Genomic DNA, 25,854 nt, shown 5'->3' with positions numbered 1-25,854 from the left:
ATTTGAAGAATGTAAGCAGGGGCAGTGCCTGCCAAAGCATTGCCAAGATGATCGATATAAAATTAGATGACCGTGAAGATTGGCCTAGGAAGGCCGACGACTAAGCTGTTATGCACCACGGATATGAACCAGCAGAATGTATTTTCACTGGGTGGGTAACGCATTTCATGTTCCTAAGGGGACAGATTAGGATACATCTTTCCGTTTTGTTTTTTAAACAGTAAGAACAAACAAAAAATAGGCCGGGTACATTTATGTTTCTGAATTTGTTTATACTTCTTTATCTTAATGAAAATTCACCCATTTGAGAGAAACGTGTAGAAGCAGATGATACATTTGATTGAAAGTATTTTTTAAATGATTTGATCCTTAAGTTTCCAATGCTTACAACCGCTTGTTGGTATTAAAACAAGCAGGAGAGAGAATAAAGCCGAATGAGGAGGAGCAGGTGGAAGAATGATGGGGAGGAGAGATTTACATTCTTAATACTGTATCTGGGTCTTCATTGATAAAACTGAGCTGGGTATGCTGCAGCGATTTAGGAATTCAGCTCTGGAAATGCTGCATTGCAAGTTACAAGCCATTTTGTATTTTTATGTCATTATTATTTTTTTTTTGGTGATGTCTTTTTTTATTTTTTGGGAATCATTAATGTACAATTACATGAAGAACATTATGTTGACTAGGCTCCCCCCTTCACAGTCACTGTCCATCAGTGTAGTAAGATGCTGTAAAATCACTACTTGTCTTCTCTGTGTTGTAGAGCCTGCCCCGTAAACCCCCCCCCAAATTATACAAGATAATTGTAATGCCCCCTTTCTTTTTCCCCATCCTTATCCCTCCCTTCCCACCCATCCTCCCCAGTCCCTTTCCCTTTGGTAACTGTTGGTCCATTCGTGGGTTCTGTGATTCTGCTGCTGTTTTGTTCCTTCAGTTTTCTTTGTTCTTAATACTCCACATGTGAGTGAAATCATTTGGTACTTGTCTTTCTCTGCCTGGCTTATCTCATGAGCATAATACCCTCTAGCTCCATCCACGTTGTTGCGAATGGTAGGATTTGTTTTCTTATGGCTGAGTAATATTCCATTGTGTATATGTACCACATCTTCTTTATCTGTTCATCTACTGATAGACATTTAGGTTGCTTCCATTTCTTGCCTATTGTAAATAGTGTTGCGATAAACATAGGGGTTCATCTGTCTTTTTCAAACTGGTCTGCTGCATTCTTAGGTTAAATTCCTAGAAGTGGAATTCCTGGGTCATGGTATTTCTATTTTAAGCATTTTGAGGAACCTCCATACTGCTTTCCACAATGGTTGAACTAATTTACATTCCCACCAGCAGTGTAGGAGGGTTCCCCTTCCTCCACAACCTCGCCAACATTTGTTGTTGTTTGTCTTTTTGATGATGGCAATCCTTACTGGTGTGAGGTGATATCTCATTGTGGTTTTAATTTGCATTTCTCTGATAACTAGCAATGTGGAGCATCTTTTCATGTGCCTGTTAGCCATCTGGATTTCTTCTTTAGAGAACTGTCTATTCACCTCCTCTGCCCATTTTTTAATTGGATTATTTGCTTTTTGTTTGTTGAGGTGTGGGAGCTTTTTATATATTTTGGATGTCAGCCCTTTATCAGATCTCTCATTTATGAATATATTCTCCCATAGCATAGGGTACCTTTTTGTTCTATTGATGGTGTCCTTTGCTATACAGAAGCTTTTCAGCTTGATATAGTCCCACCTGTTCATTTTTGCTTTTGTTTCCCTTGCCTGGAGAGAGATGTTCATGAAGAATTCACTCATGTATATGTCTAAGAAATTTTTGCCTGTGTTTTTTTCTAAGAGTTTTATGGTTTCATGACTTACATTCAGGTCATTGGTCCATTTCGAATTTACTTTCGTGTATGGGGTTAGACAGTGATCCAGTTTCATTCTCTTACATGTAGCTGTCCAGTTTTGCCATCACCATCTGTTGAAGGGACTGTCATTTCCCCATTGTATGTCCATGGCTACTTTATCGAATATTAATTGACCATATAACTTTGGGTTAATGTTTGGAGTCTCTATTCTGTTCCACTGGTCTGTGGATCTGTTCTTGTGCCAGTACCAAATTGTCTTGATTACTGTGGCTTTGTAGTAGAGCTTGAAGTTGGGGAGTGAGATCCCTCCCAGTTTATTCTTCCTTCTGAGGATTGCTTTGGCTATTCGGGGTCTTTGGTGTTTCCATATGAATTTTTGAACTATTTGTTCCAGTTCATTGAAAAATGCTGTTAGTAATTTGATAGGGATTGCATTGAATCTGTATATTGCTTTGGGCAGAATGGCCATTTTGACGATATTAATTCTTCCTAGCCAGGAGCATGGGATGAGTTTTCATTTGTTAGTGTCCTCTTTAATTTCTCTTAAGAGTGTCTTGTAGTTTTCAGGGTATAGGTCTTTCCCTTCTTTGGTTAGGTTTATTCCTAGGTATTTTGTTATTTTTGATGCTATTGTGAATGGAATTGTTTTCCTGATTTCTCTTTCTATTAGTTCATTGTTAGTGTATAGGAAAGCCACAGATTTCTGTGTGTTAATATTGTATCCTGCAACTTTGCTGAATTCCAGTATTAGTTCTAGTAGTTTTGGAGTGGAGTCTTTAGGGTTTTTCTATGTACAATATCATGTCATCTGCAAATAGTGACAGTTTCACTTCTTCTTCACCAGTCTGGATTCCTTGTATTTCTTTGTTTTGTCTGATTGCCCTGGCTAGGACCTCCCATACTATGTTGAATAACAGTGGGGAGAGTGGGCATCCCTGTCTTGTTCCTGATCTCAGAGGAAAAGCTTTCAGCTTCTTGCTGTTCAGTATGATGTTGGCTGTGGGTTTATCATACATGGCCTTTATTATCTTGAGGTACTTGCCTTCTATACCCATTTTGTGGAGAGTTTTTATAATGAATAGATGTTGAATTTTGTCGAATGCTTTTTCAGCATCTTTGGAGATAATCATGTGGTTTTTGTCCTTTGTTGCTGTGGTGGATGATATTGATGAGTTTTTTTTATGTTATTCCATCCTTGCATCCCTGGGATCAATTGCACTTGGTCATGGTGTATGATCCTTTTGATGTATTTTTGAATTCTGTTTGCTAATATTTTGTTGAGTATTTTTGCATCTACGTTCATCAGGGATATTGGTACATAGTTATCTTTTTTGGTCGAGTGTTTGCCTGGTTTTGGTATTAGGGTGATGTTGGCTTCATAGAATGAGTTTGGGAGTATTCCCTCCTCTTCTGTTTTTGTGGAAAACTTTTAGGAGAATGGGTATTATGTCTTCTCTGTATGTCTGATAAAATTCCAAGGTAAATCCATCTGGCATGGGGGTTTTGTTCTTGGGTATATTTTTTAAATACCGCTTCAATTTCATTGCTGGTAATTGGTCTGTTTAGATTTTCTGTTTCTTTCTGGGTCAGTCTTGGAAGGTTGTATGTTTCTAGAAAGTTGTCCATTTGTCCTAGGATTTCCAGCTTGTTAGCATGTAGGTTTTCATAGTATTTTTTAATAATTCTTTGTATTTCTGTGGGGTCCTTCGTGATTTTTCTTTTCTCGTTTCTGATTCTGTTGACGTGTGTTGATCCTCTTTTTCTCTTAATAAGTCTGGCTAGGGGCTTATCTATTTTGTTTATTTTCTCAAAGAACCAGCTCTTGGTTTCATTGATTTTTTTCTATTGTTTTATTTTCTCAATTTTATTTATTTCTTCTCTGATCTTTATTATATCCCTCCTTCTGCTGACGTTAGGCCTTATTTGTTCTTCTTTTTCCAATTTCGATAATTGTGACATTAGACTATTCATTTGGGATTGTTCTTCCTTCTTTAAATATGCCTGGACTGCTATATACTTTCCTCTTAAAATTGCTTTTGCTGCGTCCCACAGAAGTTGTGGCTTTGTGTTGTTGTTGTCATTTGTTTCCATATATTGCTGGATCTCCATTTTGATTTGGTCGTTGATTCATTGATTATTTAGGAGCATGTTGTTAAGCCTCCATGTGTGTGTGAGCCTTTTTGCTTTCTTTGTACAATTCATTTCTTGTTTTATACCTTTGTGGTCTGAAAAGTTGGTTGGTAGGATTTCAATCTTTTTGAACTTACTGAGGCTCTTTTTGTGGCCTAGTATGTGGTCTATTCTGGAGAATGTTCATGTGCACTTGAGAAGAATGTGTATCCTGTTGCTTTTGGATGTAGTGTTCTGTAGATGTCCATTAGGTCCATCTGTTCTAGTGTGTTTTTCAGTGCCTTTGTGTCCTTACTTATTATTTTCTGTCTGGTGGATCTGTCCTTTGGAGTGAGTGGTGTGTTAAAGTCCTCCAAAATGAATGCATTGCATTCTATTTCCTCCTTTAATTCTGTTAGTATTTGTTTCACATATACTGGTGCTCCTGTATTGGGTGCGTATTTATTTATAATGGTTATATCCTCTTGTTGGACTGAGCCCTTTATCATTATGTAATGTCCTTCTTTGTCTCTTGTGACTTTCTTTGTTTTGAAGTCTATTTTGTCTGATACTAGTATTGCAACACCTGCTTTTTTCTCCCTTTTGTTTGCATGAAATATCTTTTTCCATCCCTTGACTTTTAATCTGTGTATGTCTTTGGGTTTGAGGTGAGTCTCCTGTAAGCAGCATATAGATGGGTGTTGCTTTTTTATCCGTTCTATTACTCTGTGTCTTTTGATTGGTGCATTCAGTCCATTTACATTTAGGGTTTTTATTGAAAGATATGTACTTACTGCCATTGCAGGCTTTAAGTTTGTGATTATCAAAGGTTCAAGGTTAGCTTCTTCTACCTTATTGTCTAACTTAACTCACTTATTGAGCTATTATAAACACTGTCTTATGATTCTTTATTTCTCTCCCTTCTTATTACTTCTCCTCCATTCTTCATATATTGGGTGTTTTGTTCTGTGCTCTTTTTAGGAGTGCTCCCATCTAGAGCAGTCCCTCTAAAATACCCTGTAGAGGTGGTTTTTGGGAGGCAAATTCCCTCAACTTTTGCTGTCTGGGAATTGTTTAATCCCTCTTTCCTATTTAAATGATAATCATGCTGGATACAGTATCCTTGGTTCAAGGCCCTTCTGTTTCATTGCATTAAATATATCATGCCATTATCTTCTGGCCTGTAAAGTTTCTGTTGAGAAGTCTGATGATAGCCTCATGGGTTTTCCTTTGTAGGTGACCTTTTTTCTCTCTCTGGCTGCCTTTAATACTCTGTTCTTGTCCTTGGTCTTTGCCATTTTAATTATTATGTGTCTTGCTGTTGTCCTTCTTGGGTCCCTTTTGTTGGGAGTTCTGTGTGCTTCCGTGGTCTGAGCAACTATTTCCTCCCCAAGTTTGGGGAAGTTCTCAGCAATTATTTCTTCAGAGATACTTTCTATCCCTTTTTCTCTCTCTTCTTCTTCCGGTACCCCTATAATGCAGATATTGTTCCTTTTGGATTGGTCACACAGTTCTCTTAATATTGTTTCATTTCTAGACATCCTTTTATCTCTCTTTGCATCAGCTTCTATGCATTCCTGTTCTCTTTTTTCTAGTCCATTAATGGCCTCTTGCATCCTGTCCATTCTGCTTTTAAGTCTTTCCAAAGATTGTTTTATTTCTGTAGTCTCCATCTGTACTTGATCCTTTAGCTCTTGCATATTTCTCTGCAGATCCATCAGCATGTTTATGATTTTTATTTTGAATTCTTTTTCAGGGAGACTGGTTAGGTCTGTCTCTGCAGATCCTTTCTCAGGGGTTGTCTGGACTATTTTGGACTGGACTGAATTTTTCTGCCTTTTCATGGTGATAGCAGTGGCTGTAGTTGGGTTGCAGGTGTGTCAGCTGGGGGAAGAAAGTCCTTTTCTGCTTGCTGGACGCCTTGCCCTTCTCCGCTGTCTGTGTCGGTTACCCGCAGTCCTGGAGCAGCCACCGGGTTAATCTCCTAAGCTGCTATTGGTGGGGTCTCCATCAGAGCAGTGCAGAGCCCTGCGGGGAGTGGCAGGCGCGCAGGGTGTGCTCCTCCGCGATAGCTGCGCACCAGCCTGTCAGCTGTGTGCCAGCAGTGGCCTTTGGGTCTGGCCTTGGCGTCTGTGCGTCGGGCTGGGATTCCATTCGGCTGCTGGGAGCGCAGCTGCTCCAGGGCTTCTCCTCCGCTGCCGCCATCAGCTCCCGCAGGCCGATCCTAGGCCCCTTTTGCGCCGCCTCGGATGGTGTGCACGGGCCGCACTCGGGCCCCTCTGGCACCACTGCAGGTGCGCGTGGGCCTCTCCTATGTTCCTGGCGCCACTGCCACTGGTACACGCGGGCTGCTTCCGGGCCGCTTGGTCGCCGCTGCCTTGGGTTCGCACTGCTCTCTCCTGGGCCCCTTTGGCGCTGCGGCTGCCTGCGCGTGTGAAACGCTCCTGGGCCGCTCAGTCACCACTGCCACGGGCTCACACCGGCTTCTCCCAGGCCCCTCTGGCACCTCAGCCAGCGGTGCACATGGGCCGCTTCTGGTCCCCTCTGGCGCTGCCGCCCCTGGAGTGTGCTGCCGCGCTCACACTTCTGGGCCGGTGTGTCAGGGTCTGCGCCAGTTGTGGGAACGACTGGCAGGCTGCTTAGTGCCATGAGGGGCTTCAGAGCTGCGCTACCATCCAGGGGTTTAGGACACATAATGTTCCCCAGGATTCCCAGCTGCTTGCTTTGTGTGCTGGGACGACTTCATCTAGCTGTGGGGTCCCTGTCTCTTGAAGACTTGCAGAAAGCACTCGCTTTTCTTTTGTCTCAGGGGCACTGGATGCAGGGACCTTCCCTCAGGTTTTGCTTTTCCATTTCTCTAATATCCAGCACCCCATGCCCCTTGTGTCTGCGCTCCAGGTACAGATTTCTAGAGCTAGTTGTTTAGCAGTCCTAGGCTTTCACTCCCTCCCCATTCTGACTCCTTTCTTCCCACCAGATTCTGGGGTGGGGAGGCGTTTGGGTCCCACCAAGCCGCCGCTTGTATCTTACCCCCTTCGTGTGATGTTGAGTTCTCGCAGATGTAGATGTAGCCTGGCTGTTATACTGTATCCACTGGTGTCTCTTTTAGGAATAGTTGTATTTATTGTATTTTCATAAATATATATGTTTTTGGGAGGGGATTTCCACTGAACTACTCACGCCATCTTGGCTCCGCCCTCTGTCATTATTTTTTTAAAAATGAAACCAGGCGAGATCGGGCGCGTTCAGGGTGGTAGGAGGAGTTTATGGGAACTCTGTACCGACTGCTCAATGTTTCCACAAACCTAAAACTGTCCAAAAAATAAAGTCCATTAATTAAAAAAAAAAAAAAAAAAAATGAAACCAGGTCTGCTTTTAGTTCTAACTTTGTAGATACTGTAGCATTTTGGTGTTTTAAAACTGAAGAGTCAAATGCACTTGACAGAGACAGAGGAAGACACAAAAACTTGGAAAGTTGATTGACTTTCCAAAGTTAACTGTCTCAGTCAAATTGCTTGTGAAAGGCAGAGCCAAATAAAGCTGAGGTCTGTTCTGCAGAGTGCTCTCCAGCTGTGCACCCCAGTTGTTCTACTCTGTGAAAATTATGGAAGGCTTCTCCATACACGCTTTGAGTTGTTTAACAATTGAGTTCATTGATACCCCAGTTCCATTGATCTTGGCCTTTTCTTTGTGTTGTAAAAATAATAATTCTACCAAGTAGAACTTCAGTTTTGCAGATTAACTTGCTGATAAAGGGAATGATGCCCTAACGGGCTTTTCATAAAATCAGAGACTGTTGGAATTTTTTCCCTACTGCTTACTACAACCATATTTACTATTTCCTGATATTCAGTAGCATTTTATAGTATGATCAGGTCTATAACTCTTTATCCTTTAATTCTACATTGCATTTTAATAGACTTTAAAAAAAGAATTTGTTAATACTCAAATTTCAACTTAAAATAATCTAATTAAATTCAGCATGTAGAATTATTTTAAATCATACTTTAAATGAATTTTACTGGTAAATTTCATAGTCTTCTAAAATTACTTTGTATGGAAATACCCATCTGCATATTTTCTATCTTAGCATTGGAATAGTGAAACTGACACTGTAAAATTATCCTACATTATGTCATCTCATGCAGATATCAAAGTGCTGCAAAAAATTTTATGCTTGGTGATTTATTTGTTCCAAGTGTCAGTTCCTTGTTCCTTTCATCACTGAAGGAAAAAGACTGGTTTTATTGTCCTCTTAGTAATGAGGTATTACTCACCCAATACTAAATGTGTTTAAACTTGTTTTTTTAACAAAATTCTCTCTCTAAAAAAAAAAAAAATGTGTGTAATGATTTTTGTGTTATCTAGCATGAGCATTGGGGTGTTAAGCAGTGTGCTAGTCTAATGAATATCTAACAGACAGCATGATATTAAGTGTCAATGAAAATATCTGTACAGTTGCAAATTATTCTGAAAGTATAACAAAAGAGCAATTAGATATACTGTCTGAAAAAATCCTTGGTATATAGATAATATTGGCTTGAGCAATAAATATTGATGTGTTTCAGTAAGAAATGCATTTCTTAGGGCAAGAAACCTCAGACCATCTTTATTTCATAAACCATTGTTAATAACCAAGATTTCTAATAATCAGCTAACCTTGATGAGATGGGACTTAGTTTATTTACCCAAACATTTCTTGAGAGCAGTGCTCAGTAATGAGTTAGCCAGTATGGACAATACAGAAGAATAGGAAAACATCTGTCTGGTAGTAGGGTTGATTAGACTGGATATATAGTCCAGTTTAGTTGAATTGATGGTGCAACAGTATATTTGACATATATATAGTTCCTTTTTTTTTGGTCCAAAAAAAAAGACATAGCCAGTATGTTCTGAAAGTAAGGCCCACTTTTCTGTCAAACAAAGTAGAAAGGAAACCAACAAAATTAAAGAAAAGCTTCTGAAAATTACTTAAAAGAGAAATTGTAGAAAACATAGAAGTGAGGAAGGATCCTGAGCATGCCTTGAGAAAATGAAATGTGGCAGAGGATAAGTTGTTAAAAATATCAATAATTACTACATAATACAGAAAATTGAACATAATTTTTATTAAGTGAATAAATATCCAACATGTATTAAGCACCTACTAAGTACAAGTTGTGTGTGTTTGTGTAATTCATGCCACAGTCTTACAAGTTATTATTTTACACATTTAAAGTTGTAAATATTTGACCCAGAGTTAGTGAATAATTTTACCTGTCAAACATTATTAAGTGGCCCAGAATTCTTTCCACTCATCTTCTTTATGAAAAGCTACATTTATTCCTTCTGATTCACAAAATTTTAGAGTAGACTCTAGAAGTCATCTCATACGATCTGCCATCCACTCCTAACATCTCTAAGATTTTGTCCAGCTTATCCATGAATGACACTTCCATGAACAAATGGGCATAGAATGGCTCAGCTAGCTTTGGGAAAGTGGGATAGATACTCCTTAAATTGAACTTGTGTCTGCTTTACTGTGTAACTTCCTCCCACTGGTTGCAGTTCTCTATTTAAGAGTAAGATACAGTAAGGTTTTTCTCAGTATACTAGGTTTTCTCTTTTCCAAATTAAATACTACAACCCCTACAATTTCATACATGGTTTCCTTTACCTTTCACATCTCTGTCAGCTAGATTCAGTTTTGTAAGTAAGTGCTGTTCTTTTTTCTTCTGAACTGGTTTCCGTATTTCTGCAGTTCAAATGCAGTGTAGTGAAGTGATACCTTTCCTTAATTCAAGCCATACACTTGAGTTTGCATCTAAAATTGTGTAAACTCTTTAGTAACAGTACATCTTTGCCAGTTCAAAGAAAAAAAAATGTTATATGGCCTTCCAAGTTAGATTTATTGCAGTTTAAGAGATGATTTTTTGAGATTATTCTATTTGTTTAATCTTAAAATGACCTTTCTTTATGAAATTACAGTGTTAGTATGTGATAAGCTTCTTTTGATATTGGTTATGGGTTTTGTTTTTTGTTTCCCAGTGTTCTTAAATGAACAATAAAGAAGTTGCAGCTTTCTATTGTTCTTCATTGGGTTTTTTGAAAAATTTGTCTGGAAACCACTAATGTAGTCAGTATAAACCAGCATCTTTTTTAAGTTAAGACCACTCCTGTCCTGTATATACTATAGTGTTTTTGAAGCAGTATTTATCTTTAACCCTTTTAAATATATCATTTCCTTGAATGCAGCAATAGTTATAACTTGAGATCTTCTTAAGTCGTGGTTCTTTCATCCAAGAGATTAGCTTCTCTTCCTGGCTTTTGAACATTTATAAATGCAACAAGCCAGTCCTCTTATATCTTCATCCTGGCCATGTATGTACTGGATATAGCCAGGGACAAAGCCATGCATATTTATAAATAGAATAAATTTATATATAAATAAAATATGTTGAAGGAAAAAGATGACACAAAGATAATGAAAAACATTTTGAGTATTATTTGTTTGCTTTGTTTTTAATTAAGGAGAAAACCATTGTGTCCTCTACTATTAAGGAGTTGGCTGAAGCTTCCAGTCTGGTGGGGGCTATGGATAATTAAATAATTCCTTGATACAAAGTCAAATAAGCATAGGTGCTCCTAAGAAAAATAAATCAAAGGATAGAGATTAATGGAGAACTTCTTTTTTAAATTTAATTAGTCATTCAAATAGCAGAATATTCAAATGATTTTAAAAAATGAAGCACTATTTTAAAAACAATGTGAAGAATCTTACCACTTTTCTACCTTACCTGCAGAGTTACCACATTCCCAAACCCAGTTGGTAACTTTATTATCCTTTCTATATCCGTCCATTGATTTTTTCAATTTTAGGAAATACAGTGTATATTCTTAACCTGCTTCCCCCTTTTACACAAAAGATAGCCTCTACTTTAGAGTGATTAGGGAATACTGCTCTCTGAGAAGATGACACTTAGCAGAGACTTGTGTTAGTTAAGGAAGTAAGTAAGCCCTGTAGGTATCTGGTTGGGAGAGTACAGTGGGCCTGAGACAGGAATGGAATGAGTGAATTCAGAGAACAAGGAGGCCAGTGGCTGGAGGTGAAGTGAGCAAGAAGAAGGAAGAACCAATGAGGTTGATTAGAGATTGTATTGGTTGGTTTTATTTAAAGTACCTTAGGAGTTACATTGGAGGGTTTTAGAATAACAGAAGAATTGGTATGGCTTTGCCTGATTTGTGGATAATAGAGAAAAGAATGGGAACTGAGCTGCAATAAGAAACAAATGGCAGTAATCTCCAGATTAACAAACTGGTGGTTTAGACTAGAGTGATAATAGTGGAGACAGTGGAAGTTACCAGTTTCTGGTTTTTAAAAAATGAATTTTGGGCATGTTAAGTATGAAATACCTACCAAACTATTAAGAAGTGGAGATAACAGTTAGGCAGTCGGATATACATCTGGAATCCAGAGGAGACATTTGGATGAAATATTCAAATTTTAAGTATCACCAGTAGACCATATTTAACATTGTAGGACTGGAAGATACTGCTGAGGTTGAGAGATCATTAATTAGCTTGAGAAGAGGTCTAAGTCCAATATTAAAAGCTTAGCAAGAGAGAAAGAGCTATCAAGAAGGATTGAAAAGAAGTGGTCAGTGAGGTTAATGAGTGGGTGTCCCGGAAGCCAAGAATATATTATCCCGGAAGCCAAGAATGTATTATTAAGAGATAAAGAATAATCAGTCAACTACAAAACCTTTAATCACCCTAACACTTCACAAGAAATCAGGTAATATCTACTTTATAGATGGGGATGTTCAGTTATTCTCCCCTAGAATCTTCTAAATCGAAAGCCCTGGATGAAGTTTTACTCATTAACATAACAGGCCCCTGCTTTTCTTGGGTGGCTGTGCTACTGAGGTTTGAACAGGTTTTCTCAATACAGCTTTGGGTGCATTCCTTACATTTTATATAGCATTCAAAGAGTTTTTACTTTTTATTCCCTCTTTTCTCTAGAGTTAATTAATGAGATAAGCTTTTTTTTTTTAAACACAGAGCTTTGTGTATGTACTTTATTATTCTTCTAGATTCTTTTTAATATTTCTAATGAAAAGTCAAACACAGAGGGCAGTTGAAAGGATTTCCTAGTGACCACTCATACACCCACCATCTTGATTCTACCTTTAACATTGTATAATATGTTTTGTCACGTATCTGGCCATGCATCCATTGTCTGTTCATCATTTCATCTTATATTTTGATACATTTCAAAGCGAACTGCAGACGTTGAGTTTGTGTACTTGTAATAAAAGGACTCTTAAAACATTTGAAATTAAATGTTTCAGTTTTAAGTTTTCTAAATGTGCTATTGAAACATTTTCTAACAGTCACTGTCATATTAAACAGTTGAAAAATGAAATCACAGTTTTCTATTCCAGTAGTGTTATTGAACTCAATTTTTCTGTAAATAGCTAGCTTACAAAATTGACATTGATGACACTGAGCTATCTGTCTTTTGAGGGGCAGAGGCATTGAGAGAGTGTGTGTGTGTGTACTTTTAAAGAGGAATGGTAAATAGAATTCGGTTTTTGGTTTTTGTTGCACCTGAAGAACTGTTGAAGGAAACATACTCTGTGTCTTTAATCTAGTGATTTTACCATTTCCTTCAGTAGCAAATCGAGGAGTGAAAGAGATGTTCTCATTACATCCACTTTACTGTTCCCCTACCTGTCAGCTTTGTGAGGAATTCTCTATTGAGCTATTCAGTAAAAACCAGAGCCTTTGCTTGAGGTGAGAGAGCATGGCACAGTTTGACTCTGTGATTATAAGTAGAAGGCAACAAGTTCAAAAACGCTAAAGATCCACTTACTGTATGGAAACAGGAATTTTAAATTTATAAATTGGAGAGGTGGGAATAAATAGAATGCAGTTAAATGAAGGGTAAATGAAGTAAAATTTAGAAATTTGGGGAGGCTCTCCTGGGGAAAAGGTGCGTCTGTCTGGTGTCCAGCAGAAGCATGTCTAATAATTACTGAAAATAACATTCAAAACCTAATTTGTTAATAGAATCTGGCACCTTTTTGCTAATGTATTTTTTTTTAAGTTAATACCCCTGCCCCCAAAGATAATAAGATGAGTATTTCATCAAAGAAAGCTGTTTGGACAACCATTTCTTTCATCTACTCAGGTGTTTATTTTTGCACTAGGGTTTCTAATGTCTGACTTGTTCTTTCCTTTCTCTCTTTTTCTTGGTTCCAATTTGTAGTTTCCTCCTCTAGTCTCAGGATTCTATATCAGGAATTATATATTTCCTGTGCCCTAGTATCTTCTTTTCTTTCTTACTTGTAACTCTTCAAAATTAACAGCTATTCCCCCATCCATGTTCCCCCATGTTGTCAACCCAGTCAGTCCAATCCAAAAGGGTCTTTTTGAAGAATTAGAAAATACACATTTTCATGATAAATATCAGTGACTTATCTAAATAAAGGGAAACTGGGAGAGTACTTGGGTGGTTGGTAATGCCATTCACCACGATAGGGAAAACAGGAGAAAAGGCAGATTTTGTTCAGGAGATGGAAAAATTCAGTTTTCTTTTTTAATTCTTTCTGAAGGGTTAGTGAGGACATTGAACTGAAAATAATTTGAGAGCAATTAAAGCTGAGGTTTGTATCTCAAAAGGGGCTTTGACTGGAAGTTTAGAAATGTGACTTAATGTAATAAGCAGTATTTGAACTCCAGTCATTTCAAAGAAATCTTAAAGCAATCATGTACTGGGAAGTAATCCCTTAAAAAAAAGGGTTTAAAGAGAAAGACTTTCAGAGAGATTGAGAAGTGTCCACAGAAGGGAGAGGAACCAAAGTTATGTCTCTAGAAGGCAAGAATGGTCAAAGATACTGAGAGGTGATGATGTAAGATAAGGATGTTAAAAATCATTGGAGTTAGCAATTAGGAGGACATTTTTTACTATAGTTCACTAAAGGTAGGTGAGGAAGGAAGAGGACAGAAACTCAGTAAATCTTAAGTACATAAAATTAATTCAAGAATAGTTGAAAGGTAAAGAATTAGAATTAGCAACACAGTCCACTCTTGAAAGCCTGCCTCTATTGGAGAGGAGGGAAAGCCCCCATCAGCAAACTATGTGCTGTTTGTATTTCATTTTCTTTTTCAAAGTTTTTAATGTTTTTTTCACGCTTTCTAATTATTTTAAAACACATTTTAAACTGTTGTATTGTGAAACATTTTCAAAATGCAGAACGTTTATGACATTATGACAATTATGACATTATGTCTTAAACATTATGACAATACATTAATCCCTTTTTCTGAAAGTTCATTAGTTTTAGGACATTCTTAAAGATTCCAGCTTTGCTGCATGTATAAGGAGCTAGTAACAAGAGCTGGGTTAAAAGCAGGAAATAACATTTCTTAAAAATAGTAAAGCAGCTTTTCAAAATTAGTTGGTATCTATGGGTATCATGTTCAAACCCAAAAGCTGCTTTGGCTTCGAAAATTCAAATTTACTAATAATGGATACTGAGTTCTGTTACAAAATGACTTTCTGATTAGATGATTTCTGCTTTAAATGTAAGTTTTTGCATTTTGAAAATTTGTTTTACAGTGGAATTTACCCCATAATTATTTCCAGCAAACTCTTACATACCTCATGGTATTATGGTAATGATGAACTTAATCACTTTAAGCATCAGTACTGTAATAAGTTATAATATGTGAAAGGTAGACTTACAGATATAGTAACAGTTGAAATGATTACTGAAAAATTCTGGTCAAAAGAAAGGCTTGATTACTTATGTAATTTACTGACTTGTGTGAATGCTGTATGACTTCATGAGTGAAAATATAAAGCTCTTTTATGCTTTTTTTGCTTTCCAACATAAATTATTTTCCTGTCAGCATTTTCTGTGAATTTATTTTCTGTGTGTGTGTAGTTGAAGTATTAAACTAAAGCCATCCTTAATTATATAATTTAACATGAAGGTAAGAAGAAATACTTCATAATTTAGGCTAATGATTAACAACTTGTTATTAGGCAATGAAAACTACATGTGTGATTTATTTATAAAATATATCCTTGTTTAAACATTCTGAGACTTTTGAGTTTTTCTGTACTTGGAAGTTTTTTTATGTCAGTTTTCATGTGTTGTGCTCATACTGGTTCAAATGATATATATGCTCACCTCCCAAATAATTAATATATAGTGAATTAAAGGAGGAAGGTAGTTTTACAGGGCACATTAGGCAGTGTGATACACTAAAATTCATTACCGACAAATGACGGAAATGAGAAACTGTCATAGAACGAATCAGAAACATTTGGCTTGGAGGGTCCTATAGATCCTTACCTCAGATTGCTTTCTTCTCACTGTCACTTCATCCTATAGATGCTATTTTTGGTTCTTTGAGACAGCTTTGTGTACTTTTTCCTCTCCTAGTAATATATGACCTGTCAGATTCATAGTTGTTCAGTGAGCTTAGAGGTAGTTTACTCTTCTTTCAAATTCTAGATTTCTGATCCATGCTGTACCCTGATTTTCTAAATTTAAGTCATTCCTCTAGATGGGTCAGCTGATTTTTGGCCTCTAGTTTTAATATAAACTGACTCTTACTTGTCTGTGGGCTTAAAATCAGAGAGAGGATCTTGCAGCTGATTGGTGGCCAAGTGGGAGAGTAAGACGTAGATGGAAATTAGACTGTATTTTTCATGAAATTTCAGTGTTTATTTGTTCAAAAAGATAGTATCATTGAATATGTCCCTAGGTAAAAACATATTTCATTTCAGTCATGTTCAAACTCTTTAGCCAAATCCAAGTCTGTAGGAATTGGTATCACTACCATCTTAAAGTGTTCTTGAAAAAAATACAAAGGAGACAGTGGTGGTTGTGTAAAAAGCCCAGAATTTGGTAATTTTAAAGCCCAGGTTTGAAATCAGATAGCTGTCACTTAATACTAGTAGATTTGTGATCTCAGGTAAGTCATTTAACTTGAGCTTTTCTGAAAGGAAAAATGTTTTTTTTTCATGCTTGTTTTGGGAGTTAAATGAAAGCATGAAGGTATAAGCAATTAATACAGTTACAGGCATAGAGGAGGTACTTGATAAATGTTTGAATCTCAGTCTTAATGATTTGTTGGTATAAAACAAAAGTATGTTTTAACAAAGTTGTACAGTTCTACCAAAGATAAGTCAGAGTTTACATTTTTCATAAACTGGCAGAGGAAACTTGGCAAGAACTTCTAATTCCTAGATAATATATGGAAAAGTTTAACTTGTTTTCTCAAGCATTTTTTTTAAGAAATGTCTTCATTTTTGAAGAAATTATGTTTTATTAAATCACTGGCTTTTTCCATCAAATCTAAGTCTTCCTTTGAAAAGATATAATACATGCAGATATGGAATATATGACTCAATATTTGGAATATCATTTTTTATGAACTTTTTAAAGTGAAAGTTTCATTCAGTTAAATTTTTTTCAATACATATATGCTTTAATTATTTTTTAAAAGATTTTATTAATTATGTATGTGGCAGATGATAGAGGTATAATTTGGAGAACTCATTCCAAAATGACCATGAGTATGTGAAAGCAGAAATTTTCAGTACAGAGTTTGTTCACATGTTATATTTGAACAAGTATCTTGGTAAGTATCCAAGAAAAGCACAGCTGTGGAGTTATTGTTTTGGATTGACTGTACAGTTCCAAGTGGGGGGTGGGAATTTAAAATAAATAAATTTTTTCCAAAAGTGTATTTCCTTATCTGTCCTGGGTCAAGTTACTTATACAGCAGTACTAAATTTTTTAATGTGTTTTAAATGTATGTCACTTTATCAGAGAGCTCTTTTCCGGGGACCACTTAGTCTAAACACGGCCCTAAAACTGTTACATCATGCTGTTCTCTTTGTTTTTTCATGTTTCTGTCTTCCCATTGTTATTGAAGTCTTACTCATTTGTTTAGCTCTTTTTTTTGTCTGTTTTTGCTTATAAGATCAGGAACCTTTTCAGTTTTGGTCCTTACTCTCTCTCCCTGTTATCTGTAATGCTTAGTACTTAAGTACTTGTCAGTGAAGAAATAGATTCATTTTATAGTACTCTATAAGATGGAATCCTTTTATGTAATTGGTGTGTGTGTTTCTATTTTCTAAAACATACTTTTTACAGTTAAAAACAGTTGTATTGTGTGTGGGTTTGTGTGAACTTCTTGACAGTATCTAGCACATAGTACATGATCAATAAATGCTACCTATTATAAATATCACAGAAAATTATGTCTATTTGCTTTTATAACAGGATCAATCATACCTGCATCTTATTTGATTCTGAGTCCTTAGATGAAATGCAACCCTAATTCTTCTCTTCATTTTCAGAAATATATGGTGTTAGAAGGCAGAGACTTTGGTGTTGAGGGTATTTGCTATTAAGGAGTTAGTACAGGGAAAATATATGAAATATGAATCCTTAATTTATATATTTCTTTTAAAATGTGTTCACTTCTCTTTTGGGTACTTGGTATAATGGGATTAAAAGACCTGGTATTCATAACCGCCAAAACTTGGGAGCAACCAAGATGTGCTTCAGCAGGCAACAGACTATGGAATATTATTATTCAGTACTAAAAGGAAATAAGCTATCAAGCCATGAAAAGACATGGAGGAACATTAAATGCTTATCACTAAATGAAAGAAACCAATCTGAAAAGGCTACGTACTGTAAGATTCCAAGTATGACATTCTGGGAAAGGCAAAACAATGGAGGCAAAAAAATGATGAGGGGTTGGTTTTGGGATAGATGTATAGGCAGAGCACAGAGGATTTTTAGGGAGGTGAAAATACTCCATGATACAATAAGAATGGATACATGTCACCATACATTTTCCAGACTCATTGAATGTACATCCACAAGAGACAACCCTAATGTTGGCTGTGAACTTTGGATGGTAATGATGTGTCAGTGTAGGTTCATCAACTGTAAAAAGTGAATCACTCTTGGGGGGATGCTGATAATGGGGGAGGCTGTACATGTGTACAGACAGAGGATATTGTGAAATCTTTGTAACTTTCTCCTCAACTTTGTTGTGAACCTTAAGCTGCTATTAAAAAAGCAAAATCTTAAAATGTTTTAAAGACATAAGTTATAAGCCCTATATGTCAGTTGATATAGCAGCTTAGTTCATTTTAATTTATACGCTTTATTCCTGATTCAAATGACAATTTCAGGAGGTAAAGTTTATCATTTTTCTCCTTATAAGTTGTTTTAATTGTTATGAAAATCACATCTTTCTCCTACTATTTATTCATCCAGCAAACAGAGCTAAGCATTGGGCCAGCCCCATGGAGAACATTGTCACCTTTCATGCCTCTTGGTACCAGAATAAAAGTTATCACATGGATACGTAAATAGATAACATTTTATTAGAATAAGAATTGCACAGCTTAGAGGAAAGCATTTTCAGATGTATAGATTGATAGTCCCACTGTGAGGCCACTTACTTCTTACTCTGTCTGCAATAGCAGGAGTTGTGGGATAAGAGGAGGTTCATTTTCTGTAAAGCCATTTGGTGATGAATCAGCCAGCCGATTGCCAGAAGCATAAGGATAGACTGCCCTTAACATGTGTTTTAGCTCAAGTAATTGCACACACTGATGGTCCTTCATATCATAGTTTTCCTTCCTCAAACCTTTTTTTTTAATTGTGGTAAAATATATATAACTTATCATTTAGTACCTGAGTAAACTGTACTTTGCTGTAGGTTATGTGATGCATTATTTCACAGTTCTATTGTGATGTTACATATCAACTGTACTCTTGTCACCTCCCTCACAGTTCTAGCATTAGAGTAATTAAGATAACTCAGACTCTTCTTGCCATCAGCCCTCAGTATGAATTTTATGTGACTGGAATCAACATTTTTAAATGTAAATAAACAAAAGCAGTAAAATGTACATAATGTTGAAACTTAAAATTGCAGTTGAAGCTTGTGCTCTGCTGAACATGAGTTTTTGGTTTGCTTTTGTTGAATTTAAAGCTTAAATATTAAGTTTTTGGCCAGAAGATCCTGAAAAGAGCTCTTACCTAACAGAAGAGTCGGTTTTTAAAGCTAATTAAAGAGACTAGGAACACAGATTTGGGGACGAAGCTTCTGGGGGCAGTGTTTACCTCCATCTGACCTCCAAATGTCAGAGCTTTAAAGTTCTGTCAGAAAAGAAGCTAGTGTGACAAGGAGATAAAGAATATGAGACAGACAACTGAACCAGGGAGGGTGAAAAGGATTTAATGGCTAGATTTAATTGTAGCAAAGGTTAGATGACTAATTTTTCACCTACTATCCCTGGAGATTTATACAGATTATCCACCTCAAGAAGACTTGTACCGTCTCCAGAGCCACTCTTCATTCATTAAAAATAACTTGTCAAATGCTCACTAGAAGTGAAACACTGGGGCTGGGCTCCGGGGATGCAGAGATAAAATGTCTCTATTTCAGCTCTCCACTGACTTAGAGTGATACTTCCTTCAGGGTCCCCATCCACTACCCCGTGTCCCCACCCCAGTCTGATGTAATGAAAACTTCCTGTTTGGGATTACCTTAGGCTTCTTTGTCATGGCATCTACTGACCAGCCTTCCCTGAGGACTGAGTTCCTTGAGGCAAGGATTTTGGTTTGCTTGCTTTGTCTTTATGCACCCTAAATGCTCAGAGTGCCTGGATTTGGTACTGAAAGAAGTGGGGTTGGAGGAAGATAGACTTTTCTTGCTTTCAGAGAGCTCACCAACTAGAGACAAAATCATACAGAAGTGGTGTGATATCATTATGCAAATGTAATTATAGCTTAAATTATAGCATAATGGGTGTTAGTATTGTAGTGTTATAGAAAAGAGAACAGTTTACTCTGTCATGGGGAAAGACTTAATAGAAAGACAACCACCATCTGTTTTGTACTTTCTCATACTCTGGGATTTTGTAAATGCTGAAGTTAAGCACAGAAGTTGAGCCTAATGTGGTAATTTTGTATTTTGCCTAGACTGCATATCTAAGGTTGTTGGCTTTTAAGATTAAGTGTACCACAGTGTTAGAAAAGACAGTGAGGATTGCTAGTTTGAGGAATGGAAGAGTTTTGAGTTGTGTTTGGTTTTATTGTTAATCATTTTAAATGAAGCAAAGAAAATTTTAATCATTTCTCAATAGTATGCTTTCATATTTGTAATTCTTAACTGAGAAAGAGTGGGACTATTACAATGAAAAATGACTACTGACAAGCTGGAGAAGGCAGAAAAAGAAAATAATGTGAGTACATAGTCTCAGAAAAGTAGAACTATATAGTATTAGGGCAGATACATCCATAATCCTTAATAAAATCTGAGGAAATCATTACTTTACAGCACAGTTTAATAATTGTTGATAATAGTGATAATCATGAGCCACTAATACAATGTCCAGTACTTTGGATTGTAAACGGTAGGTAGATGTGAAATCTACTTTAAAGTAGTTGCATCCAAAATGGTACAACTAAAAACTGGTATTGATACTTTAAGATAGGGGTGGCAAACCTCTTCTGTAAAGGGCCAAAAAGTAAATATTTTACACTTTGTAGGCTATATGATCTCTGTCACGTCTACTCAACTTGGTGGTTTTAATGCAAAAGCTATTCTGTGTTCCTATAAAACTTTATTCACAAAAACAGGCAGAAGGCCAAAGTTAGCCAATTCCTGCTTTAAGGGAAAACTCAGTTCTGTGGAAATCTTGAATGTCCAAAATATCTTGTTTTAAGACAGACAAAAACAAATACAAAATTGAACAAAGCAAGGTTTTGCTATATATCCAAATTAAAAGGAGAGACAAGGCAGGGGGAGGAGGGCTTGAGTGACTTTTGTTCACAATTCCTTTTTTTTAAAACTGTGGTAAAATATATATAACATATCATTTAGTATCTTAACCATTTTTAGGCATACAGTTCAGTAACATTAATTACATTCACAGTGTATAACTGACATCATTATTTCTAGAACTTTTTCATTATCTTAAACAGAAACTCTGTAACTATTAAACAGAAACTCCCCATTCTCCTCTTCTGACAGGCCCTTGTAACCTCTGTTCTACTTTTCTGTCTCTATAAATTTGCCTATTTTAGGTATCTCATATAAGTGGATCATATATTTGCCCTTTTATGACTGGCGTATTTCACTTAGCAAAATATATTCAAGGTTCATCCATGTTGTAACGTGTATCAGAATTTCATTTATTTATATTTATATATTTACTATATATATATATATTTATATTTTTTATTTATATTTACTTATATTTATAATATCCCATTGAATACATACTATATTTTGTTTACCCATCTGTTGATGGACAACACTTCAGTAGTCTCTACCATTTGACTATTGTAAATAATGCTGAAATGAACTTTGGCATACAGGATCTGTTTGAGTCTATACTTTTCAGTTCTTTTGAGTGTGTACTTAGAATTGGAATTGCTGGATGATATGGAAATTCTCTTTTAGCTTTTTGAGAAACTGCAGTGGCCTATACATTGTTGTATCCCCACCAGCAGTGCATAAGGGCTCCAGTTTCTCCATTTCCTTTCCAACACTTGTTCTTTTCAGATGTTGATAGTAGACACCCTGATGGGTGTTAAGTAGCATGTCATTATGGTTCTGATTTGCATTTCCCTCATGATTAATATTCTAGATATTAAATCCTCTATCAGATAAATCAGATAAATGATTTGCAGATATTTTCTCCTGTTCTTTTCAGTCTTTTGATGATAGTGTCCTTTGATGCACAAAAATTGTTGATTTTGATGAAGTCCACTTTATCTGTTTTTTCTTCTGTTGCCAGTGCTTTGGTATCATCTTTAAGAAATGCTTACCTAAATAAAGGTCATTCCCCAAGTCATGCAAATTTTCCCTATTTTTTTTCCTAGGAATTTTATATAATTTTAGCTCTTAAATTTAAGTCTTTGATCCATTTTGAATTAACTTTTGTATATGCTGTTTGATAGGAGTCTCACTTCATTCTTTTGCATGTAGGTATTCACTTTCCCCAGCATTATTTGTTGAAAAGACTTGTCTTCTTCCCCACAAGTGGTCTTGGCATCCTTGTCAAAAATCAATAGTCCCTATATGTGAAGGTTTATTTCTGACCTCTGTATTATATTCCTTTGGTATATAAATCTGTCTTTATGCCATCACCATACCTTTTTAATTATTGTAGCTTTGCAGAAGTTGTGAAATCAGGAAGTAGGAGTCCTTTGACTTTGCTTTTCTTTTTCAGGATTGCTTTGGTTTTCTGGGGTTCCTGAGATTCCATATGAATTTTAGGATAGGTTTTTCTATTTCTTCAAACATTGCTGTTGGGATTTGATAGGGATTGTACTGAATCTGTAGTTTCTTTGGATTGTCTTATCATCTTAATGAGTCTTAATATACATGAAGATGGTTTCTTTCCACTTACTTAGGTCTCCTTTAATTTATTTCAGCAATGCTTTGTATTTTTCAATGTGTAACTCTTGGGCCATCTTGGTTATATTTATTCCTAAGTATTTTACAATTTTTGATGCTGTTATAAATGGACTTTTTTCTTAATTTCCTTTTAAGATTGTTCATTGCTGGTAAATAGGAATGCAATTCATTTTTGACTGCAACTTTTTTGAATTCCTCTATTAGCTTTAACAGTTGCTGTTGTTTTCCCTTTTTGCTTTGTTTTTTGTGGAATCTTAAGCTTTCTGCATGTAAAATCATGTCACCTTTGGGCAAAGATAATTCTACTTCTTCCATTCCAATTTTGATGGCTTTAATTTCTCTGGCTTACCTAATTACTCTGGCTAGAACTTCTGGTTACTATGTTGATTAAAAATGATGAAAACAGGCATTTTTACCTTGTTCTTGATTTTAGGGGCTAAGATTTCAGTTTTTTATCATTGAATATGATGTTAACTGTGGCTTTCCATATTTGGTTTGTATCATGTTTATTGGAGAGTTACATAGTACGTATTTGTATATTATATAATTATGCTTGATATTGTCTAATGTCTGTTCCACATTCTGTTATTTACCTTGAACCAATAGGCTAGCAAGAGCTTGTTTTTGTTTTGGTGTTGGCAGAGGTGTAAGAGGGCAGGCCCAATTACTTGAACATATTTTAGCCTCCACCCCACCTCTATGGAAGGAATTGCAAAGTCACAGGGCAAAGGTCATAGTATGAGGGCCCAGGGCTCTAATCCACACAAAGATTAATGATGCTTGTATGCTACTAAGACTTTAGATCCATAAAATGACCTGAAAAATCTTCATGTTTTGAGAAGGTGTTTTAGGAATTTTAATCAGTGATCCATTAAATTTACCACTTTAGAATTGAAATACATTTGGAATAAAGACTATAACATTTTAAATTTTATTAGTAAGCCGTAAGCCATATTATATTGTCATAATTTTTACTCTAAAATATTCCTTTAAGTGAATATTGTTAGAGCACTGACATATATTTAGTATATGTTCATTATTGGCTTGATACCTTCCCAGTTTCAAATTACGACCTTAGGGTATTATTCGGCAGAAAAGATGAGGAGTAGAGGGAGAAAAGGAACCTTAATTGAGTGTCTCCTGTGTGCCAGGTCCTGTAAGATACTATATCTGTATTTCATTTTGCCTTTAGATACTCTCATCTCTTTTTTTTATTTCTTTATTTTTACAGATAAGATACCTGAAGTTCAAGAACATGTGGGGGTGTTTTTGGAAGTCACTCAGAAAGCATGAGGGACTAAAGCTTTAACTAAGAAAGTCTCCTCCAAAGCATGTCATCTTAGTTAATTCAGGAACTGCAAAGAAAAGTAACTGCTGTCATATCCAGTAAAGACTTTGGGCATATTTGTACAATTAGCAAACCCAAAAGCCCTTTTTCCCTCCCTTTAAAGGGCCCTGAGCTGAAACCTATGTCTTGGTTATTGGTGAAGCCCCCAGCCAGTTTTCCGTTTGCTCCATGTGTGAGCGTCAGTATTACTCAGTAAGAAAAGCACTGAAACTGAAGGACCAGTGAGAAAGCTGGCTTAGATAGGAGAGAGGCCTTAGCTTCGTGTTATGTCTTATTCCTTCCCATTGCCGAGAAGCTACAAGAAGACTTTAGGTCATTGTCCCACCCCAACAAATCAGTAAATACTCGTCTTGAGGAGTATATGTTTCATTTTTGTTTTTCAGAAAATGTTTTCTTTTAGTTATCTTTTTAACCTCATTGAAAGTCAACACAAAAAATCAAAAGCCATTATTTGTATATTACTTTATATTATTAAATGTTTATTTTGTGGAATTATATTTGAATATTATATAATTATGCTTGATATTGTCTTAATACTTAAAACAACAGTTTTATAGCATATGAATAACATAAAATTTTTTGATTTTGAAAATGTTAAGAAACTTCCTGTTGCCTGAGTTTGGCTCTGCATTTTAGTTTACTGGATTTAGACAAATTTGATTTATTTTCAACATGGCTTTCTGTAGTCTTTTAAGTTAGCTTAAATAAGTATATGACTATTGACCTACTTAATAGTGTCATGTTTTTAATTAAGGTACTATACAAGAAGATATGTCAAAGAAATAATCAATCCTCCCAAGTTTCCTTCATATGCTACATCTATAGCTTTTCTTCTTCCTTCCTAATTACAAACCTTAAATAGAATTCGTGCCTCATATCGAATTTACCGAGTATCATAATTCCTCCAGGTGGTAAAGATACCTCGAGACAAGTGCTGGGCATAGAAGCCACAGGGCATAAATCTGCAAAGAAGTAAAAAGCTAACCTTTGCAAACAATATGGCTTCTCTCTCACTTACCAACTTTACATTTCCCTGTATGGCCCCGGAAGATGACTGGTTAGCCAGAGACGGGTAAGATTCCTCAAGGGAGGAACAACCTAAGACAGGCACAGTCGCAGGGGGGCCATCAGGTGAGAATTTGGGGATCAACAGAGGTGAGGCTCAGAACCTCACCCCCCCTGCTTTGAGAGAAATCTTCTGCATCCGTGGATGTCTTGCTGCCCTTGTCTAGCCTGGATTAATACTTAGTCCATAGGCACACACCTGATCATCTGATCATCTATATTTGCCTTCTTACAGCACTAAACTATGTTTTCTACCTTTATCTTGCATCTACCTACCACTTCAGCATTTTATTAAAAATAAAAATAATAATAATAATAGGAGAAATGTGGGATCAACATATAAATCAAGTACAAAAATCAAATGAATATTCATATTTGACCTGATGGTTTATAGGTCATATTGCATGATCAAAACCGAAAGTTTCTGTGATGAATGCCCTTGTACTGTTCACCATGTAAGAATTTATTCACTCTGTAAGAATTCGTTCACCATGTAAGAACTTGTTCGTTATGCTTCAGAAGATTGGAGACTGACGAGAATTAGGCTTGAGATGGATTAATGATTGTACATTGAGCATTGACCCCCCTATACTGAATTTTATTGTTGTTAACAACCATTTGATCAATAAATATGAGAGATGCCCTCTCAAAAAAAAAAAAAAAAAATAATGTCATGTTTTAAAATGTTATGTCCTTCATTGAAAAGACAGTATGCAAATTATACACAATATTTAGATTGGAGGGTTTTTCTTGGGTAAAATTCTTTTTTGATTTTTTTTTTTTTGACTTGGCCAGGACATACCCATGAAATGCTCAAAACCAATTTGACAGAAGATAGACAGATGGAAGACTAAAACAACATCTGCATCAAGGAGTTAGGTGGATGGAAAACTTAAGAATCCATATAAATTGACCTGACTAGATAAGCTGAAGGAAGTAAGGCTTAATTGTTTTAGCTTTACAGACAAGTATTTGCCTGTTTAGTGAGACTTGTTTTATGTATGTGTAGATAAAT

The 25,854-nt window shown here is 36.1% G+C and overlaps 1 protein-coding gene across 12 annotated transcripts in view; it reads left to right on the top strand.

The window, feature by feature from the left end:
• CEP170 (centrosomal protein 170) overlaps positions 1-25,854 on the top strand; it is a 121,637-nt gene that overhangs the window by 995 nt on the left and 94,788 nt on the right. Inside the window, exon 2 of one of the 12 annotated variants that reach the window (XM_073216687.1) lies at positions 25,635-25,775. The exons of the other annotated variants lie outside the window; for them this stretch is intronic. The gene's annotated coding sequence lies outside the window, so the exon portion shown is untranslated. The remainder of the gene's footprint in view (positions 1-25,634; positions 25,776-25,854) is intronic. 12 annotated transcript variants of the gene reach the window in all.

The sequence above is a fragment of the Manis javanica genome, chromosome 11 (assembly GCF_040802235.1).
Source record: "Manis javanica isolate MJ-LG chromosome 11, MJ_LKY, whole genome shotgun sequence".
NCBI lineage: Eukaryota > Metazoa > Chordata > Mammalia > Pholidota > Manidae > Manis > Manis javanica.
The sequence above is the reverse complement of the archived record's forward strand: the minus strand, read 5'-3'. Positions and strand labels throughout refer to the sequence as shown.